This window comes from Emys orbicularis, chromosome 1, assembly GCF_028017835.1.
Source record: "Emys orbicularis isolate rEmyOrb1 chromosome 1, rEmyOrb1.hap1, whole genome shotgun sequence".
NCBI classification, from domain to species: Eukaryota; Metazoa; Chordata; order Testudines; family Emydidae; genus Emys; species Emys orbicularis.
The window spans coordinates 287,687,339-287,711,991 of record NC_088683.1 but is presented as its reverse complement, the minus strand read 5'-3'; positions in this window follow the sequence as shown (position 1 = coordinate 287,711,991).

The window sequence follows — 24,653 nt, the reverse complement described above, 5'->3', positions numbered from 1 at the left end:
CTTGTGGCTCCAGCCCCATGGGGGAGCACCGAGACTCTGCCCCTCCCTCCTCCGGTGGGTGAGTTGTGGCCCGCAGGCCAGATGAAAATGAGCCATAGGTTCCCCACCCCTGATCTAGAGAGTACCCGCTCTCACACACATGCACAATGTGCTTATGTGTTGGTGGGCAGACAGCTGCTGTATTTTCAACAGTTTTGATCTGTCATCACTTAAATTGTGGAAGTGGGAACGCTGCAGAATCTTTAGCTGGAACGTAAACTTTTAACATTGGGTATTCCAGTGTATTGTGATACTAATACAAATCTGTATACTCATGCAAAAAAATGGCAGATTAAATTATTTTTCTGGCAAACACATAAAAAAACCAGCCAGGCCAGTCAAATACCGGCCAGGTGGTAACCCTAGTGTAGTCTCAGTTCTCCTCTCTGCTCCAGGTTGTGCATTTATAAGATCCTCTTTTTGCGAGCAGCTGGCTCTCCAAGCAGTTCCCAGTTCTGCTTCTTTCCCTCCCCCAACTCAAGCTGCTGCTTGCTGCCTTGCTGCTTCTTTGTTCCTTCACAGAATCTTTCCAGGGTGGTGGGTGTACTGTCCTGCTCTGCCTGGTCTATTCATTCACTCAAACCCTCCCAGAGGGTCAGAGTTAATTGTATGTCCTTTCTGAGTGGCTCCCCCCCTCCAGCCTATCAGGTTTGTTCAGAGTAGCAGGGAGGATTGAAAAGGGGGAAGAAAGGAAGGGGAAGGAGGGGGGGCTTTCTGCCCAGCCCCACAGGAGGTGTGAGAGACCTGCCTCTCATGTAGCCTTGATTTGCTGTTCTTCACCAGAGTAAGTGGGGAAGGCAGCTAATCAGAGGCATTCTCCCATTTACGAACAGCTCGTGCTTTTCTGTCATGGTGAGATTGGCTCCAGCCAAGGCCAACATCACATTACTTGTGATGAAATCGTGAGAGTTGGATCCAGGATCCAAAAAAGAGAAGTAAAACAGCATGCCTCCGTGCCAGCATAGCTTTTGATTGGACCATTCAGCTAGGAGCCTTGGAATTAATAATTTAATTCATTGGAAAGGCCTGGGTTAAAAGGTACATCTTGCAGCTCTTTCTAGAAGTGGCCAGTATAGGAACTGGCCTGGCACTTGAGAGGGAGGAGCACTGATTGCAGGGGGGAAGAGTTTGGAGGAGGCATCAGGAAGTCAGTCTGTGTGCATATGGCTAGGAAAGCTAAGATGCTGCTGGAGCAGCTCCGTAAATAGTTGCTTTAACAGAGAGCTAGTTTAGTTTAATTAAAAAGGAATTCTGGTTATTAACCAGTGCACAGTTAGTAAAACAGTCAACTTTGAGCTTCAGAGTATTTTTGCTGGGGAAGACAAGGTGTTGGGGGGGGCTGGGTAAAGGGGAGCAGCAAGTCTTTGAATCTACAATTTGTTCAAATATAATCCACTTTGGTTTGTGTATCTAAGCGATTTGCTTAGGTCACAGGTTGCACATTCAGTGAGTATTTGGATTACTTATTTTTCATGTTTAACTGCACAAACATAGTGGTAGTTCTCTTCTTTCCATCATGTGTGCCCATTAATTTCACAAGTGGCTTGTGTCTACAAGAGTCTGAAATATCCATCATTATTGCTCTATTCCTCTAAGTGGAAAGTGAAACAGCAAATGAGAATATAGGTTACAAGTTATTTAACATAGTAAACAACAGAAAAGTTCACTGGAGGAATGATGAAAATGACCAGACTTTATATTCACATTGAACTACATAGGCAACATAGCAACACCACAGTTCAGGTTGTAGGGAAACTTGAATTTAAAATAAAAATAATGTCCCTCTTGAATTTAATCTCCAAATCTGGCAGAATAACCTCAGAGGATGATTGAATTTTCCACCTTTTCTTAAGAAAAGTATGTACTAATTTTTGTAGCAGACACATTTTTAAATATTCCCTTTTGTCCTGACAGGCTCACACTTTGGTGTTTGTGGTGGTTGTTTAGGAAAACAATGTTCAGAACCACATGCACCCTTTTTCATAACATCTCAGACACGGACTACTTTTAAAATTAAATACAAAAGGAGGCTATTCCTCTTAGTAATAATAACTGAACTAATGTCTGCCAAGAAAAATCAACTAACTCTTCAGATCTGTTATCTAATTCCCTTTCCCAATGTTACAGGGAGCAGCTGTCTGTAAACAGAGATACAAGCTCCTAGAGCTAGATCCACAATGGCATTTAGGTGCCTGAATCCAAAATATAGATTCTCAAAATCCCACCCAGCTGCTGCCTACCCCGTTGGTGGGCATGCACAAAGCCACCTCAGTCCTGACACCCAGCTCACACTTAAGCCCCAACAGAATTCACAAGCTAGGTGTTCCCCTGCCTATCTCATATGCTGGACCTGATCCAGTAGGCAGACAGGCTCACAGGCCACCTCCTGAACCTGACCCCACAGGAAATGAGAGTGGTAGTATACCATTTTATCCAATAGCCCAGCAGTTGGTACACACACCCATGATTTGGGAAGCCTAGGTTCAAATCCCTCCTCTGCCTGATTTGGAGTGGGATTTGAACCCAGATTTCCCAGATCCCAGCAAAGTGACTTAATCACTGAGATAAAGGGCAATCTGGTGTGAGTGCTTCTCAGTGTCTCATGTTGAATTTGTTCCATTTTGTATAACCACTTAAATCATCATTGAGCCAGAGAGAGCAAGAATGACTCTATAGCATGGGCAGCGGGTATCAAAGGCCAGGGGAGGCTGTGCCTCCCCAAACAGCCCTGTGTGATCCCGCCCACACTCCACCCCCAAACCCCCACCTACTTCCCGCTGGCACTTTGCGGCTCTTCCCCCATGGCAGGAGCCCTAGGCTGGGGCTGGGGCCAGCCTGCAGCCAGGGACTCCAGACGACTGGAGCCAGTGCTTGCGCTGCCCACCCAGTGTTCAGGGGCTGGGGGTGGGGGGCTCTGGCAGGAGAAGGGGGCAGGAGGGGCAGGGCCTCAGGCAGAAGGGGTGGGGCAGGCCACAGGCTAACCTCCCTGAGCCCAGGGTTCACCCTCCGCCTATGCTCTATAGCCTGGTGGTTAGGGCACTGAGGAGAGGCCTGGATTCAAGTTCCTACTCCAATGACTAGCTTCAACAGGCGAGATTGAGAGCAAACCACCCCAGGATATGCTATAGCCCTGTTATTAGGGCACTCTTGATATAGGAGAGACCTCACATCAGGAAGAGGAGGGAATTGAACTCCGGTCTCCCATACCCTCACTGAGTGCTCTAACCACTGAGCTATTGGGTAGAAACGGGGGCACTTCCTTTTCCTTGGTTTTGTGCAAGAAAGGACTGACCTAGGTTAGGCACCTAAGTCTGGTAGAGGATTCACAAGTATGAATCCCAAACAGAGCAAGATGCTTCCCATTAGGTGCCTAATTCCCTCTGAGGGGCAAGGCTTAGGTCCCACCCCTCTCTTCAGCATTTCCCGTTGGCTAGCTTAGACAGCTCCCCACTTAGCTTGCTGTCTTTTGTGAGTCCCATTCTTAGGGGCCTAACTCTCCCCATGGATTGTCTAGGGAGCCTGGGTGCCTAACTCAGGGTGGTGGATTCCACTAGATGGCAGGGCACCTCAACGATAGGCATTGTAATGCTGAGTCTGAGTTTCCTTTGTTGAGCTAGACCCTAGTCCCGCACAACTTGGGCTGCAACTCTCTCCTCCTCCAACTCTATCTCAGCTCCTACTAATAGCAAGGGGCACCAAGAGCTTGAAGCTCTACTACACAAGCCACTTCTCCATGTGATTAACTTCCTGTGGCACATTTATCTATCTAGGCTCTTATATGCCCGTATCACCTCAGAATGCCACACAACTGGGATTTTATCCTAACACAACTGTGAGTAACAGAAGAATCCTTCCGATTTTACAGATGAGAAATTGAGATATGGTTTAAATAAAATGACTTATCCAAGTTCACAAAGGAAGTCTGTGTTTGACCCAGAAATTGAGCCTAGGAAAGAAAGGGGGGGGGCATAATTAGAAATCAGGAATATGGGGGGAGCATTCTGAGCAGTGGTCACCATACTTCATTTACTTGCACACATTAGTACAAGACCATGTACAGAACTAAATACAATGTAACTTCTGAAAGTGACAGCAACCGTATGTTAGTCACCAAAACAAATAGGCATGGTTGTTCAAGGGTGCCCATTAGTTCCTCAGAATGAAGGTGGAAATATGAAGGCTGTGGGTGGTGGAAGAAAAAATAGCTGACCTCGAGAAGGAGAATTGATGAGTGCAGTGTCGATGGGCTGGGGGTGGGGGGTTATGAGAAACAGATTCTCAGCTAGTGATTAAATCAATGGAGCTATTCCTATTTAAACCTGCTGGGGTGTTCAGTGACTTAACTACTTATTTCCTTGGTTTTTATAGTTTGTGTTGGTGGGATGCGCAATGTAGCAGCATGGCCCAGATACTCTAATGTGGTACTGCCTAATGTAAGGGGATGCTCTGTTGGTGTACAAGCAGTGGAGGTCTCCTACACCATCCCCCACTCTCCTGTTAGTGTAGGGGTGTGGCCAGAACAAAATGGGCATGGCCAGGACTTCCCTATACTCCACAGATCTCTGGCTACCATTTTGGAGTTGTTGGAAAATGCATAACTTAGAGCAGCAACTCACACCTAGGGACAGCGCTGGCACATAACAGGTCTACGGTCAGTGAATTGTAAAGGTTAGACTTATGCCATTGTTCCATTCCTTACCTTGACCTGCATTGCATGCTTTTCAGACATAGCCAAAGATCTGGCCCCAACAATCTAAGCTTACTAATTTTTTTGGTGTGGAATATATATTGGGACCTTAGAGGCCACTGACCACATGCTTCAGACCTCAATTTCTCAATTTCCCCATCTGTAAAATGGGTATAATGCCATTATGTAAAGTGCTGTGAGATTTATGGGCAAATATTATTATATAGCTATGCCCTAGGGAATCATTTGGTAAACTGGAAAAGCAGGGTGAAAAATGAACAATGTCTCATTCTGAGTTTTGGCAAAGCCATTAGAAAAGCTCCCTTTCCTGAATCAACAACAGCTGCAAGTAAAGAGAAGAAAAGAACCAAAAGGTCAGCTAGCACACATTCAGCTTCTTTCTCCTCCACATCCACAGTCCAATAAATGTACACAATTTTTTGGCGGTATGGGGTAATTTGCATTGGTCAAGGATTGACGATTTAACAAGACTGGCAAAGCCCCCGTCATATAGTTCAAGGTTTTCATCAGAAAACTTTATATAATTTGTATACTGATATAGGCAAATACAAAACTTGGGATCAAATTCACATCCCAAGTAAATGTAAAAAGTGATGGTGTAACTTACATCCCTAATGGGTAGAAGTACAAGGCTGGAGCAAGAAAAGAAAGCAAGAGAGTAAAAAGGTGTAAGATAAAGTAGGGGAGCTGTTTTCTATCTATCTAGGTTTTCATAAGGTCACCCATCATATTTCTTTACCTTACACCATCTGACACTATCCTGGTTGTTGCTTTTCTAGCTACTATTATAATGTACCTAATTTTTCCAGTCTTATACATGTTGACTGCACCATGATTACTCACAGAGCGAGATGCAAGTGAGGCTGACGGAATCAGGTTCTATATCTCTGTAATGTACCCATCACCATTAAATGCTCTACCCCTCCTTTCTGTCCTTTCAATGTGTAAATTATACCAACTTGAAGTGACTCCACATTGTGTAACTTACTTTGTCATTTAGTCTGCCTCCAAATTTAGTCCCTTATACATAAGAATCTCCACAATCTTGAGTAAAAGCCTATCTTTTCAATTTTTTTGCAATTCCAAAAGGCACTGAAAATTTGACTTTTGTCATCTTAAAACATTGGAGACTTTGTCTTTGATTTAAGTAATTGACTTTGAATCATCTGCAGTAATTTGAGTTACTTGGAAGAAATGATTATTCCAGACCCAAAAGGAAAACTCCAGTGTTTTCTTACCTAATAAAGGATATTAGATAATAATTACAAAGAATGAGGGCCAGATCCTTAGCCCCTCTTAAGTCTCCTTTGCTCTGCTCCTTGAGGTGGTAACTTAACTAGCCCTAAACCAGACCCTATGTGCCCCACCCATTGCAATGAAAGTGTATCAAGAATGGCCGGAGAGTGGGGCTGGGGCACAATAAGCACCACTAATCCTGGTCATCATGGCCATTATCTGCGAAGGCAAATTAAAACAGCTCTAAACTACTATTGCTGTCCTGGGTGGCACAGAAATATTACCGAAGTAAAAGATACATGTAAACCAGATTAGAAGAAAGAGAATAGAATTGCATCCTGTCACAAACAAAGATATACTGCTAGCATTTAGAAAGGGCAGCTGTACTATGTACAATTGTTCTGGCTTCCTAGCCAAGCTGAAAGTGTTATCCGTCTCTATAAAAATATATAAATCTGTTTCAGTCAGTCATCTCTGCTGGGAGTTTTCCAGATTCCAATGTCTCAGTGGGGATGATTTTGAACAAAGAGCTAAGTCTATTTCATGTTTATTTTGTGCTTCCTTGTATACATAGTACTATATGTACTTTTCATCTGGAAGGGGAAAGCTTGGATGAGGCCAAAAATATAAGGAAAGATCTCAACTCAAGCACCACTGAATTTAATTTTGAACAAAATGTAGTTTGCTTTATTAGGAATTTTTAAAGTAAGTAAAGAGATGGTATTTGATTCCTTTTTTGAGTTGCTGCTGTTAGCGACAGAAAATAGAAGAGAATTTGGAACTAAAGTGAAAGGTTTTTCATGAAAATCAGATGCAGGCAAGTTAGGCCCAAGCATGAAGCTGTGTGCACAAAAAACTGAAACAAACACCAATCTAATTTTTACACTCTCAAGTTACATTGTAGCTTGTGAATTCTGCTACGGCTTAAGTGTGAGCTTTAATGAAGATAATTTAGAGATTTGTACTTATATCTCTGGCTTTTCTTTTTCTACTCTTTGCCTCCAGTATGTTCTATTTTATGACATAGTGAATAACGGCACAGTAAAACATAGTCTTAAGGGATGAACTTGCTAGCCACATTTAAGAGTTTGATCGGCTTCAATTATAACTTTAAGATGTTTTCCTTTTTCAGGCATTTGTGTCATGGATACAGTGGAGCCACTTAACTAAAAGGGATAAACAAGCTTGAAAGAATACATGGTCTGTGTTCCAAAACAAAGCAGATTTTTGTGAGGGAGTCTTTTTGAACTATCCATGATGGGGGAGGAAGGCTCTAGAAAATATCCACTTTCTTCAGAGCTACAAAGCCAATAACTGACCTATAATACAGGGGTACTCATGCTATTAACACTTAAGGTCCAGATTTTCAAAAGTACTCAGCACCCACAAGTATTAGAAGTTGTTTTTATTTTTTTAAAGGGATGAGTACCTTTTTAAATTATGTTATCTAACCCCCATTTGAAATAAGTAGATTCCACCTACTAGGAGCCTCTCAGTTCCCAGAAAAATGTTGCTTATTATCCACAGGTTCCCAATACGCAGAACGCAAGTTTCCAGGCTGCAGCCAGGGAAGGAAGTGCTGGGACATGCATGGTATCTCTCCCTACAGCTCTGCAAACCTGCCTGTGGCTGGGAGAAGAGGTTGAGAGGGAAGGCCACAGGCAGGGTACGAGCAGGGAGGTTTATAATGCTTCAGCTAGGGAAGCCATCTCACCGCGCTTCCTTCCCTGGCTACAGCCCAGCAAACCTGCCTGTGGCTAGTGCTAGGCATGCCAGCAGCTGGTGCTTGCCATGTGCCAGCATTTCCTTCCATGGTTCCAGGCCAGCAAACCTGCCTGTAGGTGGTGCTCAGCACATCTCAGTGCCTCCTTCCCTGGCTGCAGAACCTCTGGCAGGTTTGCGGGTCTGTAGCCAGGGAATGGAGCACTGGGATGTGCCACGCCTAGCCCCCAGTGCCAAGGCAGTGTGCAACCTGGAGAGCATAGAGAGGTACTGTGAAGTCCAACTGGTCCCCTGCATCCAGGTCCCAGTGGGAAGCCCTGGCATCCAGGCTGCAGCCTCCCTCCCCACTGTTGCCTGGCCTGCAGCCTCCCCTCCCAGTCGCAGGCCAGGCTGCAGGGTTGCAGCCAAGGAAGGCACATCAAAACATTGTCAATAATCAGCATTTCTGTTGCCAGTTTCCAAATCCCATTAACATTAAAGTCAATGGGACGGGATTGGTTCACAGCAAAATGTTGCTATTAACCATAAATTGTTAATATCAGGTCTGCTATTAAGTGGCATCAACTCAACACTGAGGACTCAGCATTGAGCGCAATTTAACATGTTTAAACCTGGTTTAGCTGGTCAGCATTGACACTTGTCTCCCTACTAGGTTCAAACCTGACCAGCAAATATGGGTTTCAAGGTATTAAACTGCAGCTACATCAGGACTTAAGTGATATTTCAAATGGGATTAGCTAACAACTGTTTTAAACCATGATTTTCCCTAGTCTAAATAGGGCCCATATGGCCTGCCAGCACAAAAGCAACTATTGTCTATGGAGTCTTCAGAAATACCTGTGGGTTTTTTCACAATATTAAAAAATAAGATCTTCATAAAGCTCAAAACCCTTCAAAGATTCTTAAGGAGCCTCCAGTAGTGAGGGGCCCATGAAAAGTTACATAATTTAAGCTATAGAGGAAAATGAAAACTCAGGCTACCATTCACCAAAGCTGAAATGTTAAAAGAGCTCAATCAAGTTATATTTATAGAAATGCATGATTGATATTTTATTCTATTGCTATAGAACAGCAATAGAGAACAAAAAGCCAGTATTTGAGCCTTTGTCGAAGACCCGGGAGGTGCCAAACATTGGCTTTTCATTCTGCTTGCTCTGTTCAAATGGAACAAAATAGTTTGTGCAGTTTTGTAAGGAGGTTTTGCCAGGTCAGATTTGGTGCAGTTTAGGAACTATCTGTGTAACACTGTTTGAAAAAGTTCTACAAGAAAATAAAAATAAAATTAAAGTATTGGTCTTTCTTCGTATTATGGCCATAGTTAGAGTATCTGTCTGAAAGTAGAGATCTGTAATATATTTTCAAAGGCAAATGATAAAGGAAATGAAAAGCAGAAATAAGAAGGGAAAATACACAGTACATTCTTTGTTCTGTCATTTGCATCAGATTTACATGTAGCAATTGTGGTAACAGTGTTTTTAGATTGTGTTCTCTTTGGATAGAAAATGTTCTGCAGCTGAACTGCAAACAATTATATATAGCAGCAAAACAAAACTGGGTTACATTCTTTCATATATATATATATATGTTCCTGAGCAAGACAACTATACTTGAAGACTTTAAAATGATTTACCAGTATCACTGCAGAAATTAGTGCCCCTAGACTTTGTTCCCTGGATTACTCAAATAGCAGATCTCCAGACAACGCTGAGCCTCTGTATTTACTAGGGAAGTAAGTGCCCTCTCTTTTCCATGTTGTTTTGCTACATACTGTTAACAAGCAGCTTAGTAATTTAATATGCTGACCTTGTCAGAATGTATCATAAACAGAACAAAAACTACAGAAATCAGCACTAAAGATGGAGAGGGAATTGCAGTCTCTAATAGGGCATTTGGGATGGTTGCATAAGAGGAAAAAAGCAGCATAACCCCTCCCCGCTCCAAAACAGGAAATCATAAGGCATTTTTTTCCCTCCCTTCCTCCTCGCTTCATTCAAGTGAGTCTGTTGATGAGGGAGACAGGAAGGTCACATTTATGCTTGAGAAAGAGGCAGTGCCACAACACGAAAATTCTGAAGAGGACATACGTGCTGATGTAAAAGATTTCAGTCTTTCATGCATGATCAGTCCGAAGAAAATATTTGACAGTCATGTTACAAAGCATAATATAAGGTGTGGTGTTCACTGGAGACATACAGTAGTGGAGACTCTCAAAAGCTTTTTCACTCAGCTTGTAAAGGTAGGCTAGAACTGGTCTGAGCATAAGACACAATGTTTTAGTCACCTCAGGGATCTAGTCTCATCTCAATAAACATGAAGTTTCAGAGCATTTTATTATTAGTGATTATATATCAGTTTCTATATCACCTTTCACATACAAAGTCTATATATAATAAAGATCCCAAATGTATCATTTTAAAGCAAGACATTTTTTGCATTAGTAAAAATATTATATGAGGAAAAGTTTTAAAGCGGGTATGCTTAGCCTTGAAAAAAGACCACTGAGATAGGCCCTGATAACAGTCTTCAAATATGTAAAGGGCTATTATAAAGAAAATGGTGATCAGTTGTTCTCCCTGTCCACCAAGGGTGGCACAAAAAGTAATCAGCTTAATCTCCTGCAAGGGAAATTTAGGTTAGATATTAGGAAAAACTTTCTAACTATAAGGACAGTTAAATAATGGAATAGATTATCAAGGGAGGTTGTGGAATCACAATCATTGGAGGTTTTAAAGAACAAGTAGACAAACATCTGTCAGGGTTGATTTAGGTACACTTGGTCCTGCCTCACTGCAGGGGGTTGGACTAAATGAATTCTTGAGGTCCCTTCTAGCACTACATTTTTATGATTCACAAAATAGAATCCTAGAATCATAGGGTTAGAAGCGACTGCAAGGGTCATTTGGTCTAACCCCCTGCCAAGATGCAGGATTTGTTGTGTCTAAACCAGGGGTCGGCAACCTCTGGCACGTGGCTTGCCAGGGTAAGCACCCTGGCAGGCTGAGCCAGTTTGTTTACCTGCCGCATCCGCAGGTTTGGCCAATCGCGGCTCCTACTGGCCACGGTTCACCGCTCCCGGCCAATGGGGGCTACGGAAAGCAAGAAATGTTAGACAACAAGAAGGAGTTCTTCAAATATGTCAGGCAAAAAGAAAGATCAAGGATGGTGTGGGTCCACTGCTCAATGGAGAAGATGAGCTGGTAACAGAAGAGGATAGGAAGGCAGAACTGCCTCGATGCCTATTTTGCGTCAGTCTTCTTGCAAAAAGTAAAATGTGACCTGATGACTAGTGTAGTTGCTATAGACAATAAAGGGGAAGGGATGCAGATCAGGATAAGTAAAGAACACATCAGAGATTGTCTGATTAATTTGAATGAATTCAAATCAGTGGAGCCAGATGCTATTCACCCCAGGGTGCTGAAGAATTAGCTGAAGAAATCTCAGAGCCACTGGCAATAATATTTACAAACTCATGGATGACAGGAGAAGTCACATAAGACTGTAACACACTGCCCATCTTTAAGAAGGGGGAAAAGGAGGCGCTTGGGAACTATAGACCAGTCAACTTGACTTAGATACCTGGAAAGTTACTAGAGCAATGTATAAAACATTCAGTTTGCAAATACTTGGAGGATGAAGGAGTAATCACTAGCTGCTAGCATGGATTTACCAAGAACAAATCATGCCAAACCAGCTTGATGTCCTTTTTTCATAAGGTAACTAATTTGGTGGATAGGGGGAATGCGATGGACATATACTGGACTTCAGCAAGGCTTTTGACACAGTCCCACGGGCCATTCTGATAAATAAGCTGCAGAAATGTAGGCTTGGAGGAACTACCATTAAGTGTTTACATAATTGGTTAAACAACCTCTAACAAAGAGTAACTATGAATGGAATGCTGGTGGATTGGACGGAGATCTCAAGTGGGGTTTCACAGGGATCCGTTTTGTGTCCGGTGTTGTTTAACATCTTAATTAATGACCTGAATGTAAGTATAGACAGCATACTGATCAAGTTTGCAGATGACACAGACCTGGTGTGGAGGTTGCCAGTAGTTTGGAGGATTGAGCTACAATTCAGAGGGATCGCGATAAATTGGAGAACTGGGCTATAAAAAACAAAATGAAATTCAACAAAAATAAATGTGGGGTGCTACACTTAAGGAAGAAAAACCAAATCATAAATACAGAATGGGGGAAACTGGCTTGGCAGCAGCACTGTTGAGAAGGACCTGGGAGTTGTGGTGGATCACGACCTTAACATGAGTCAGCATGAGATGTTGTTGCAAAAAAAGCAAATGCAATTTTAGGTTGCATTAACAGAGGCATAGCTTGCAAGTCACGGGAGGTGATAGTACCTCTCTACTTGGCACTGGTCAGGCCTCAGCTGGAGTACTATGTCCAAATTTTGGTCGCCAATATATAGAAAGGATGTAGAGAAACTGGAAAGGATCCAGAGGCAAGCAACAAAGATGATCAAAGGGGAGGAATGCAAGTCATATGAGCAAAGGCGGAAGGAACTGAGTATGTTTAGTTTGGAAAAGTGGAGATTAAGGGGGGGATATGATACTTTCAGATATTTGAAAAAAAGATGGAGAAAAGTTGTTCTCTTTTGCCACAGAGGACAGGGCAAGAGGCAATGGGTTCAAACTACAGCATAGCAGATTAGATTAAATCTCAGGAAAAACTTGCTAACTAAGAACAGTAGGACAATGGAACAAACTGCCTAGGGAGGTTGTGGAAGCTTCTTCACTGGAGGTTTTCAAAAGGAGGCTGATAGCCATCTGTCTTGGATGGTTTAGACCAGGGATCAGCAACCTCTGGCACGCGGCTCCCCAGGGTAAGCACCCTGGTGGGCCGGGCCAGTTTGTTTACCTGCCATGTCCGCAGGTTTGGCCGATCGCAGCTCCCACTGGCCGCAGTTCGCCGCTCCCGGCCAATGGGGGCTGCGGAAAGCGGTGCGGGCCGAGGGATGTGCTGGCCACAGCTTCCCGCCGCCCCCTTTGGCCTGTAGCGGCGAACCGTGGCCAGTGGGAGCCGCGATTGGCCAAACCTGCGGATGCAGCAGGTAAACAAACTGGCCCAGCCTGCCAGGGTGCTTACCCTGGCAAGCCACGTGCCAGAGGTTGCCGACCCCTGCTTTAGACACAACAAATCCTGCATCTTGGCAGGGGGGTAGACCAAATGACCCTTGCAGTCGCTTCTAACCCTATGATTCTAGGATTCTAAGAAATACACACTGACAATGAGTCATTGCTTTCTAGCTCTGATTTCCAAACTTTTGGGACATTGTATGATTTCAAACCTATTCCTTCCAAACCCCATCACGCATAAGACATGGGAATGGCAGAGAGAGAAACAGATATTTCTAAGAAAATTGTACAACAAAAAACACCATATTATTGCTGAGGAACTATGAGTCACCAGAGAATTCACATCAGTCACCAGAGAATTCACTAATTCAGCTGTTATGGTTCAACAGATCAGAATAACACTGCCAACCTCAGAGGTGAAACTTTGTCATAAATGGCCTGCTTTAAGGATGTGGCCTTAATATGTATATTTTAGAATTGGGGGGAGGGGAGGGGAGTACAGAGAAAGGCAACAAAAATGATTAGAGGTATGGATCCCTCTGAAGCATCTGGCACAGGCCACTATCAGAAGACTGGATATTGGGCTAGATGGATCTCTTGTCTGATTCAGTATGGCTGTTCATATTATGAAAGGTCTTTTTCTAACTTATTTAACTGTCAGAATGCAGCAAAAAACTTACTAGAAAATTTAGTCAGAAGACACACTCCTGATAAAATTGGTTGAGGAAAAATATTAAACACAACCTGTTATCATTGGACTTAGCAGCATCATGAGACCCTTCATGGGTGAGACTGATTAAGGTACTCACAAGAAACAGGCAACAACTTCAGCTGGTCCTAAACCTAACTGAATAGCCATGTGACCCTAGAAAAAATGATACTTACCACAGCATTAGTGAAAGGTGAAAGACTGTTCAGGAAAATCCTAAACCTATTGAACAAGACTTTAAACCTTTAGGATTTCATAAGATAACTAGCTGTTGATGGAGAAGGAGATGAGGATATGTTACTTGGTATGATTTGGGGTGAGAGGATTTTCTGGAGTTTTTCAAGTATTATTTGTCAGCTGGGGCTGACGTAATCTGTTATCTCCATGTGATTATTCTATGTTGTCTGGCAGAGTTAATTTATTTTATATTAATATTTATTCTGCTGGATGGTTATTGTTATTGTAAGTCAGTAGGCAGGGTTCTCAGTGCCTTTGCATTATGACTGTATGTGTTTGTTGTGACGGGGTGTACCAGGCTGTCGTGACCCCTTTGTTGTAACAACCAGGCAAGGTACTAACAAACCTCAACAGGACTTTATTTTTAAAGTGGAACCCTCTTTACCAAGCTGCTGCTGCATCCTCTGTAATTCTCACTCTGCCTCCTCAACTCCTCCCCCCTCCTTCCTGTTTCCTGTCCTTTCAAACTCCCAACAACCAGTGCTCCCAGTTCTAATAATTACAAGCAACATCTAAACACCACACCCTTGCTGGAGTCCCTGTGGTCCTACCACACCCCAGAAAAAGAGCAGTGAAAGTGAGTCCTCCAGGCCTGCCTAGAAAGACTATATGGAAGCAACCAATCAGAGCCCAGCAGACTCAGATAAAAGGCGCTGCAGGGCCTGAGCAAGTCAGTCCCTGGCTGGGACTAGAAGATCTATGAAGAGTGCTCCTTGCAGGTCACAGGAGCTTGAGAGAGAACCAGAAAAAGGGTTCTGGTGGTATTTTTGGCATTCAGCGAGGAGGAAGAGACTCTGAGAACTTCAGCCCCAAGGGAAAGGTGAAGAGAAGGGGGCTATGTAGGAAAAGGCCCAGGAAATAGCAGCAGCAGCAAACCGGAGGGAGACATACGTGGCTGCAGTGTATAGGGTCCCTAGGTTGGTACCCAAAGTAGTGGGCAGGCCTGGGTCCCCCTGCCAGACAGTGCTGGAGTGGCCAAAGCCCTGGAAAGGGGACATGGCTAGTTTAAAAGCCCAAGAAAAGGAGCTAGATAAAAGGGACCAGAGACAGGGCTGAAGACCCTGGTGAGAGCAAACCACCAGTTCTGGCTCGACTCTTTACAAAAAGCCCAAGAAAAGGGCTAGACTCCCAAGGGCCCAGATACAGGGCTGAAGACACTAACAAGGGCACACCAATTGTCCTTACTGGACCTTTGTAACCATGGAAGGGGTTCGTTCATTCATTCGTGTTGACTGTGCGACTTCGCCAGAGGGCCGAGCCACTGAAAACCTGCCTAATGAGGACGACAGCCTACGGGGTGGCATCAGGAGCAGGAAAAGGCCTGCAGTACCAGATGCAGCAGCAGGAGGTGCTCAAGAAGTGAGTGGCACCTGGCACAGTTTTGTTTTTAATGTTAAATCTAAATAAATGTGGACAGGTGATGAAACCAATGACTCATCTTGACCTACAACTAAGGCTAAGATTTTGTCATGGATATTTTTAGCAAACATCACAGACAGGTCACGGACAATAATGAAAAATTCACAGAAGCCCGTGACTTGTCCCTGACTTTTACTAAAAATATCCATGACTAAATGAGGATCCTGGGCAGCTTCAGGTGGGCTGAGAGCTCCAAGGGCCCCCACCACCCATGGGGGCTCAGAGCTCCAGGGCCCCGTTCCACTGGCAGCTCTGAGCTGTGGGGGCCGTGGGGGTACCCCGCAGCTCCCTGCCTCTGCAAGCAGCAGAGAACCCTGCAGCTCCCAGATGGCGCTGACTGAAGTCACAGAGGTCTTTGGAACTCACAGAATCCATTACTTCCATGGCCTCTGTGACTAAATCGCAGCCTTACCTATAAGTATTGTTAAATAGTAATTTTGTTTATGCAGAAAAAAGGAGAGGGGCAGAGGTTAAATCTGTAGTGAGAATCCAAGCAGGAGGGGCCTGGGAAAGTTCTTGTAAATTATGAAGTAGAGTGTAAATTTCAGGGATAACATTATGATGTTTCATACTCAGTGCTATGAGAAAGTGATTGGGATTCATTACCATTGTCAAATGGGTGGTTGGGTAGGTTTTAGTTTGTGCAGGGAGGAGGAAGATGTGCTTCTTGCTGTCCACCCAGTGGAGGGACCCAGTATCTCCTCCTGCAGGGCCCCTTTGAACAGTTTTCTAAATTTAGATGTATTCTTTACCATAACTCATGCCTCAAAGCACACCACAGCTGATGAAACTCTATAGTACATGATGTTTAAATGGTTCTGCATTTTCAGAAGCCATGATGCAATCTGAGTTGCTTGTTCCCAGTAAGCACCAGACTGCAGCTTTAATTTGAAAAAAAGTGGTCTAGCTTAGCGTGGGGGACCTTGTTCATACCACTACTGAATTGGGTATAAGAGCTGCTGGACCTCTCCTTGTAGACAGAAAACTGCCTGCCTGTTACACTTTAAGTGACAGAAGTTTGGGGGGGACTGCTAAAACCTGTACAAAATGTTCATTTCAGGTAATGGGTAGAGGGTCTAGATAGTTCTTATTTCCGTCAGACTGGATGTCTAATCCTATTGAAAATAGGAGAGTTCAAGAATGGGTTAAACAGTATTTTTAAACTCTATATCGCCCATTTCAATTTTGATCAGTTTGACAGCATGAATGGAAGTCTATTAGCTTGTGACAGGGTGTACCAGGCTTATGCTGCCCCTGCTGGAGGGCCTACCTGGGCCCAGCAGGTGAGATAAAAAAGGGCTGGCTGCTTCTTCCAAGGGCCAGTTCTAGGTGGAAGTGGGACATGAAGAAAGGATCTTCCCTCTCTTAATCCAAGATGCCTGACCCAATCAAGACTTAACGCTGACTGCACGTTTTGATTATATCAGTGAAGGATTGTGGTTTAGTGTTATGGAATTTAAAACTATGGAGCCCATCTTGAATTAAGTATCAGTTTATTACTGTAAAATTAAGGCAAGCTCACTCTGTGAGTATGTGGCAAACCTGTTTTGGAGTCCACTGGAAATGAGTTGGTGGTTCCAGCAGATGTGAGTCCACAAAAAGTCTCCATCACAGCTGACACTCTTTCTGACAATTGCAGCAGATACTCCAGGAACTGAATGAATATGGGCAGAGAATTTCCCTCTTGCCTGTTGTGCTGGTTCCTCCAGGTCAGGAGAGAGGCACACTGCTTCCATCTGTACTGTATCAGTTCTATGGATTAAAAAAGGTTTATTAATCTGTCACTTAAACTCACATAAAACATACTAGAAAAAGAGCAGAGGTCGAATAAAGGGAGAGATGTCCACCAAACCAAGGTAGTGTTAGCAACGGTAAGCTAGCTCGTCAAAACAAATGTCAAGGGAGGAAGTTGAGATAAATCAGAAACTGAATGCAAACTTCAAAAGTTAACATTTAACTTTAAACATGAATCAGATTCCATAAGTACCAAAGCATGTGAGGATTTAAGAGCCTTAAATATGAATAAGATTTTGAATTTAATTGTCATCTTCAGAGGTAACCATGTAAACTCCTGAATGGAAGACTAATATGGGAATTGGGGAGACTGTAACAAGTTAAACGAGCAGCAATATTTTTAGTGGATCCTGGACAGAATAGAAAAATCTGAAAGGCCAGCAAGATGATCATTATAATAATAAAGGTGAGTAAAAAACTACAGTGAGAAACAAACAGGTAATATTTGAAATGTTAGACTCATGGAGGATACAAAATCTGGCACTTCTTACTAATATGAGTGGCAAATCCTAGGTCAGCATAAAAAGTATACTAACATTGTCACAAATTGGATGATGTCATGTAGGAAGACTAGAACTTTAAAAAACAATGAGCTAAATCCACAGATTTAGACCTCTAATTGCCACTTTAGGTACCTATGTCCAAAATTTAGATCCTCAAAACTCCTGCTTAGCAGCTATCTAACCCTGTACACATCTAAAGTCCATAGATAACTAAGATTCCCTTAGTGCCTACATTTCTGGTGGTGCACATGTGCACCGCTACATAAATCCTGACACTGCTGAGCTGCCTGGTGCCTAAGCCCCAGCAGGATTCACAAACTGTGTTTCCCCACCTCTCCTGTGGCGCCCAATCCAGCCCTAAGGCACTCTTTTGCAATCTCTCCAGTTGAAGCTGTGCTACTTTGTATAAATAAACACATTTATTAGAACAGGGACTTGGGTACCCAACCTTCCACGTGAGTGCCCTCACCAATGGGCTAATGAGTTGTAATTTTTTTCTCTGGCCCAATGAATTTATACAAATCTCTTCTCCTCCTCAGGCAGAGGGAGGACTTGAACTAGAGGTTAACCACATCCAAGGTGAGTACCCGAACCAAAGATCTCAGAGTTATGAGGGTGCCTCTTCCCCTCCTGCACTGACTTCTTGCTAAAATGGCATAGATGCCTCCCTGCAGCCAGGATTTAGGCACTTATCTGCAAGAGAGGGGCAGGGCTTAGTACACACCTCTCAGCTTGGCATCACCTATCTTAGGCAACAAGCTGCCTAGCATGCTGGCTTTTGTGAATCCCATTCTGAGGTACCTGTCTCTCCCCATTCATTGTATGAGGAGCCTAGGTGCCAAATTCAGGCTTTGTGACTCCAGTGATTATTTTTTTTCTAGGCACCTAAGAGTTTCTTTGAATCTGGCCCTAGGTGCACTCCAGGGCAGAGGGAGGTGCCTCCCTTCACTTGGGATTCATAGCCATGAATCCTCTCCTGGAATTAGTCACCTAAGCCAGGTCAGCTGTTTGTCTCAGAAAGCTGAGGAGGTGCCCCCTTCCCATACCCAATAACCCAGTGGTTGGACCACTCAACCATAACATAGGAGATTCAGGTTCAAACTCGCACTCTGCCTGAGTACAAGGAGGGACTTGAACTTGTGTCTCCAACCTCACAGGTGAGTACCCTAAGTACTGAGTTATTGGATAGTCTGGTGGGTATCTCAGTCTCTCCTGTTAAAGCTGGATTCAGTGCCCTGCTCTGGTGACTTCTTTTAAAAAATTATTTATTCACAGTGGACCAGCTTCAACATGAGAAACTGAGCAGCCCCACCTCAGACTATATCATATAGTTCAGGGATTAGAGCATTCACTCTAGAACTGGCAGGGCTCTCTTCAAATCCCTTCAAAACCTGGAGGTCTCCCCTCATCCCATGTGAGTACCCTAACCACTGGGCTAAAGGTTATGAGGGAGATTCTTCCCTCCCCGCATCTGTTTTGTGTAAGCTCGTCTATAAGGGCCAATCTGGTAGGCGAGCTCTGAGCACACTTACTGGCTCAGGCCCCACACACAAGTTAGGCAGAGGAACACCTATCTTCTCCCAGTTTGTGCATTGCTTTGGGGCTTAGGGGTCGGATGCCTGGCATGGGGCAGCAGTGCGCACTCTCAGAGACAGAAATATAGGCACGTAGGGAACGTTTAATAAAAAAATGTAGGCATGGGGCCACTTTAGGCACATACAGGGCTTGGGGTCAGCTGAGCCAGGACTTTGGGAATCCCAGTAGGGCCTGATTCTAAGATTTAGGCACCTAAAGTAGCAGTTAGGTGCCTAAGTCATTTTGTGAATCTAGCCCCCAACTCCCCGCAGGGTTGGGGCTTAGGCCACACCCTTTGCCTGTGTACTTCCTATGGGCTAATTTAAGCACTGGCTGCTCAGCTTGCTGGCTTCTGTGAATCCTCTTCTTAGACATCCAACTCTCCCCATTCATTGTATAGGGAGCCTGGGTACCTATCACAGAGCTTTGGATTCTATTCGGTGGTAGGACACCTAAATTTAGTCTCATCACTGCAATGCTTAAGTCCCCTTTGCAGATATAACTTGATGACCAAACATTTTGGGGTTAAGTTGTAGCATTTAGTCACAGCCAGTAGTAATGGGTGTTGAACAGCTGCAGTTTCCTGGAGGCTGTTTGTGAGTGGCCCAGGTGGGAGTACAGCAGCAAGGCATTGTAAAGTGCCCAAGGTTGCAAGTCACGGGTACCAAAGCCCCTCATTGGTCTGGAATGCACCCTGAAATGTCATGAATAGGATGCATGGATGATATTTTCAGAAAAATCTGGAAAATGAGCATATATATATGCCCTGATGAGGGCATATTTTATATATATATATATATATATATATATATATATATATATATATATATATATATATATATATATAAAATATGCCCTCATCAGGGCCGGTGCAAGGATATTTTGCACCCTAAGCGAAACTTCCACCTTGCGCCCCCCCCCCCCCTCCCCCGCACATCGGTTCATTGAGGGGCAAATCCCAACGAACCTTTATAGACCCCAGGGGCCAGCCTGCCCAGGGGCCAGCCGTGCCCAAGGGCTGCTCCCCAGACCAGGTTGCCCCCTCCCTGCTCCCCTGAACTCCCCTGGAGGGTGCACGCCACCCCCCCTCGAGCCCTCCTCATCCCACCCCGGCAGCCCCTGCCCCGAGTCCACTCACTGGCTTTGCCGGGCTTGGGCCATTGCAGCAGCTTGGCAGGGAGGAGCCACCTTCCAGAGGCACCAGAGAGCCAAAGCGTCCCGCTTGCGGCGGCGGCGAGCCCCAGCCATGGAGGAGCCGGCACGGTGCAGGGGGGCAGCAGCCCTGCAAAGGCGGCGGCATGGCTAGCAGGGAGCAGCCAGGCCCCAGGCCCTTCCGGCCCAGGCTGCGGCCCAGTGCCCCCTCCCCCCCCGGGGGCTCCTGCAAGCTGCAGCGGATGCATGCAGGCGCCGGCCCCCCCTGCGTCCCCCGGCTGCCCCCTCGCCGTGCTCGGGCTCTGCAGCTTCCGGGCATGTGAGCCGCCGCCGGGGCGCAGGGCCCTGAGCTTTCTCTGGGAGTGGCAGCGGTGGCTCACACGCCCAGGAGCTGCAGAACCCAAGCACGGTGAGGGGAAAGCCGGGAGGTGCGCCTACCCGGGCTGCGATCCGCCTGGCATCCCCCCGGGGGCTCCTGCAGTGGATGAATGCAGGCGGCGGCCCCTGTGCGCCCCCACGGCTTCCGCCTGCCACGCTCGGGCTCTGCAGCTCCCGGGAGCGGGAGCCGCCATCGCCGCTGCCCCTCCCGGAGCAGGCTCAGGGCTCCACGCCCCGACGGCTTACATGCCCGGGAGCTGCAGAGCCCGAGCATGGCGAGGGGGGAGCCGGGAGGTCCACGGGGGCTGCCGACCACATGCATCTGCTGCAGCCTGCAGGAGCCCCCGGGGGGGGGGTGTGTGCGGGGCCACAGCCTGGGCAGGAGGGGCAGGGGGCGCGGCTGCTCCTCGCTAGCGGTGCTGCCGCCTTTGCAGTGCTGCTGCGCCGGCTCCTCCATGGCTGGGGCTCACCGTCCCCGCAAGCCGACACTCTGGCTCTCCGGTGCCTCCGGAAGGTGGCTCCTCCCTGCCGAGCCAGGGCACCGCTTTTTTAGGGTTACCATATTTAAACAATCAAAAAAGAGGACGGGGGGAGAGCCCCACCCGAGCCCTGCCCCCATCCACTCCCTCCCACTTCCTGCCTCCCTCAGAACCCCCAATCCCCCCTGCTCCTTGTCCCCTGACTGCCTCCTCCTGGGACCCCTGCCCCTAACAGCCCCCCAGGACCCCACCCCCTACCTAAGCTTCCCTGCTCCTTGTCCCCTGACTACTCCCTCCTGAGATCCCCACCCACCCTAACTATCCCCCTAGGACCCTACCCCCTACCTTTCCCCTGGCTGCCCCAATCCTTATCCACACCCCCACCCCCAGACAGACCCCCGGGACTCCCACGCCCCATCCAACCACTCCCCGCCCCCTGACAGACCCCTCTCCATAACTCCCGACCCATCTAACCCCCCCTGCTCCCTGTCCCCTGACTGCTCCAATCCCTCTCCACACCCCCACCCCCTGACAGCCCCACCCAGAACTCCCAACCCATCCAACCCCCCTGTCCCCTGACTGCTCCGATCCCTCTCCACACCCCCGCCCTCTGACAGCCCTCCCCCTGCTCCCTGACTGCCCCCCGGGACTCCCCTTACCACCATGCCGCTCGAGCCGCTGGCTCCACGTGGAGCCAAACCAAACAGGCTGCCGAGCGCACAGCCTTCTCCCCCGCACAGTGCTGGGGATGCGACGCTGAGGAAGGGGGAAGCGGGGGAGGGGCTCTGCCTGCTGGAGGCCAATGGGAGCGGCTAAATCAGGCCCAGGCGCCCAATCAGCCACGCCACACTCTACATGAGGGGAGGGAGGAAAAATCCCGGAAGCCCCCAACCATTTGGCGCCCTAGGCGACCGCCTAGTTCACCTAGTGGTTGCACCGGCCCTGTCTCTCATTTTCCAGATGTGTGTGTGTGTGTGTGTGTATGTAGGTATATATGTGTATATATATGTGTGTGTGTGTATATATATATATACACACCAGGGGTAGGCAACCTATGTCATGCATGCCAAAGGCAGTACGCGAGCTGATTTTCAGTGGCACTCACACTCCCCGTGTCCTGGCCACCGGTCCGGGGGGCTCTGCATTTTAATTTAATTTTAAATGAAGCTTCTTAAACATTTTAAAAACCTTATTTACTTTACATACAACAATAGTTTAGTTATATATTATAGACTTATAGAAAGAGACCTTCAAAAAACATTAAAATGTATTACTGGCACGTGAAACCTTAAATTAGAGTGAATAAATGAAGACTTGGCACACCACTTCTGAAAGGTTGCCGACCCCTGATATACACACACACAAACATCACCAGCACAGAAACAGTATTAGAACTATTACATGATTTAAAGCAGCAGTAGACTCTAAATATAAAGAAAACAGACCCAGAACAAAAGCTTGAAGCACGCCCATTGCTAAATTGCAAAATCAGGATTAATGCTTACCACAAAGAGCTTGAAAGGACTGGTAGAGAGCTATGAGTCAAACCACTTGACTCAATGAGTCTGAATAACTGTATGCATAACTCCCATTGGCACTAATGGGAGCTGCATGTGTAAATCTCCATGAAGATACCTTGGTAACAGCTACATTTAAACGTAATCATTCAAGAAAGGTACTATACAAATAACTTATCTTTTCCTTTTGTAAAAACAACTTTTCTTTAAATGTACTTCAGTTGCTTCAACAAATCACCATGTGATAATCACTTGAAAGTGACTATTTCACTTTAGAGTATATCTAAACAACTAAAATTAGTCCTGTGGCTTGTTGTGACTGAAACCGCAGATCACTAGACTATTGTTTTGAGTGTCTGAAAAAGAATTCTAGTTCCCGATAATAGGTTTCCACTCTATTTTGAAATAGACTGCAACAAAGATAATGAAAATGAGATCTGCAATGACAGATAATTGCAATGCTACAGTAAAGGTCTTTACCATACAAGAATAACCCATTTCAAATGCATGGGAAAAGCATACAGAAAACCTGGCTGGCAGATGACTTTTGTGTGTGCCCTTCTACACACACATTTTTGTGTGTAATTAAATATTAATTACTATGCAGGATATTCAATGTGCAAGGTTTAGAAATTATCAAGCAAATTTTAAATCTCTTAAAGAAAAAGAAACAAAAGTAATGTAAGGCTACAGTGGCTTCTGGCGGTAAAGAGCTTATACAGAGTCAAAGCATCATCTCAGTGTGAAGTTTAATTTAATGCTTTGAAAATCTAACATACACTTTATTTTTCGCTATGTCTTCATTTTCTGTTGCAATTATGCTAGTGTTTTTGTAGATAAATTTATACTATTGCTACAGCATATTAAGATGCAATAAACCTCACAAAACCAAATTCCTCTGCTTACCACAAAACCTTATCTAAAGAGAAAGATGTTACCAGCCAAAGAGCAGACGTATGTGCTCTGAATAGAAATTACAAACAGAGGAATGGCTGTAACACACATCAGTAAAAGGCGTTCTTACTTTATTTTCCTTATCAAGACACTTTGAAAATACTCTAGCCTGTCTTGCAGATATGATGTTTATAATGTTCCACCAAAGGTGCTACAGTGTCTGACACCAAAAGCAATCTTTAAAATCATTTGAGGGAGAAAGATGTAATTCCCAGGTCAACCAATTATTAACATGAAATTAATAACAAAAAACTTGAGAAAATACCTATCTACCCAAACTTGGATTCAAAATGCAAACTGAACCTAATCAGAACCATACATGGAAGTCTGAAAATATTTAGATTTCTACAATTTTAGAACTGGTTTTCTTATAACATGTATTAAGTTGAATCAGTGAGTAATATTACTGATGAATTATTCATCTTTACTGTGACTAGGCAATTAGACAAATTGCTACTGGAGTTCAGCCATTAGGGAAACAGGAAAGTTCTCAAAATTCAGAGTAATAACTTCATTCATAAGGTAGGACTTTGTCCAATGTAGGGCCATATTCAGGATATAAGCAGACAAAGTTCTAATTCAGTGAAGTCAATGGAGTTGCACCTGCTTATGCTAAGGCTGAATGTTCCCTTTAGTCCCCTTAACATTTAAAGTTATGGGGACATCATCAGTCACCTAAATTTTCAGCTTGCCCGCTATACCTATGAATAGTCTGTGTGCTTTGTGTGTAGAATACATTTGGATGGGAAATGGGAAGAGGGGTTCCCACAGAAAACTGTGACTTTTACATGGAAAAAAATGAAAACTGAAAATGTTGGGCCAAAAAGTGATATTTCCTCTTGTATGTAGGAGTAACGTTTAATTGCTGAGGGAAATGGAGAGAAAATATTGAGAGGCAAAGCCGGGAAATGAAGCATTTTGTTCTCTAGGTCACATATGTTTTAAACAAGAGAAGAGAAAGAGTCAGCAAAATGAAAACAAATGTAAATCTGATATAATTATATTATTCATTCCAACATGAAAATCGCTTACAAATTTAAATTTTCTTTGAATCAGCTGAACTACTAAGTTTTTAATATAGCTTTGAAACATTATTCCACCATTCACAACAGCAAAAATATGAGGGGCTTCTGAAAGTT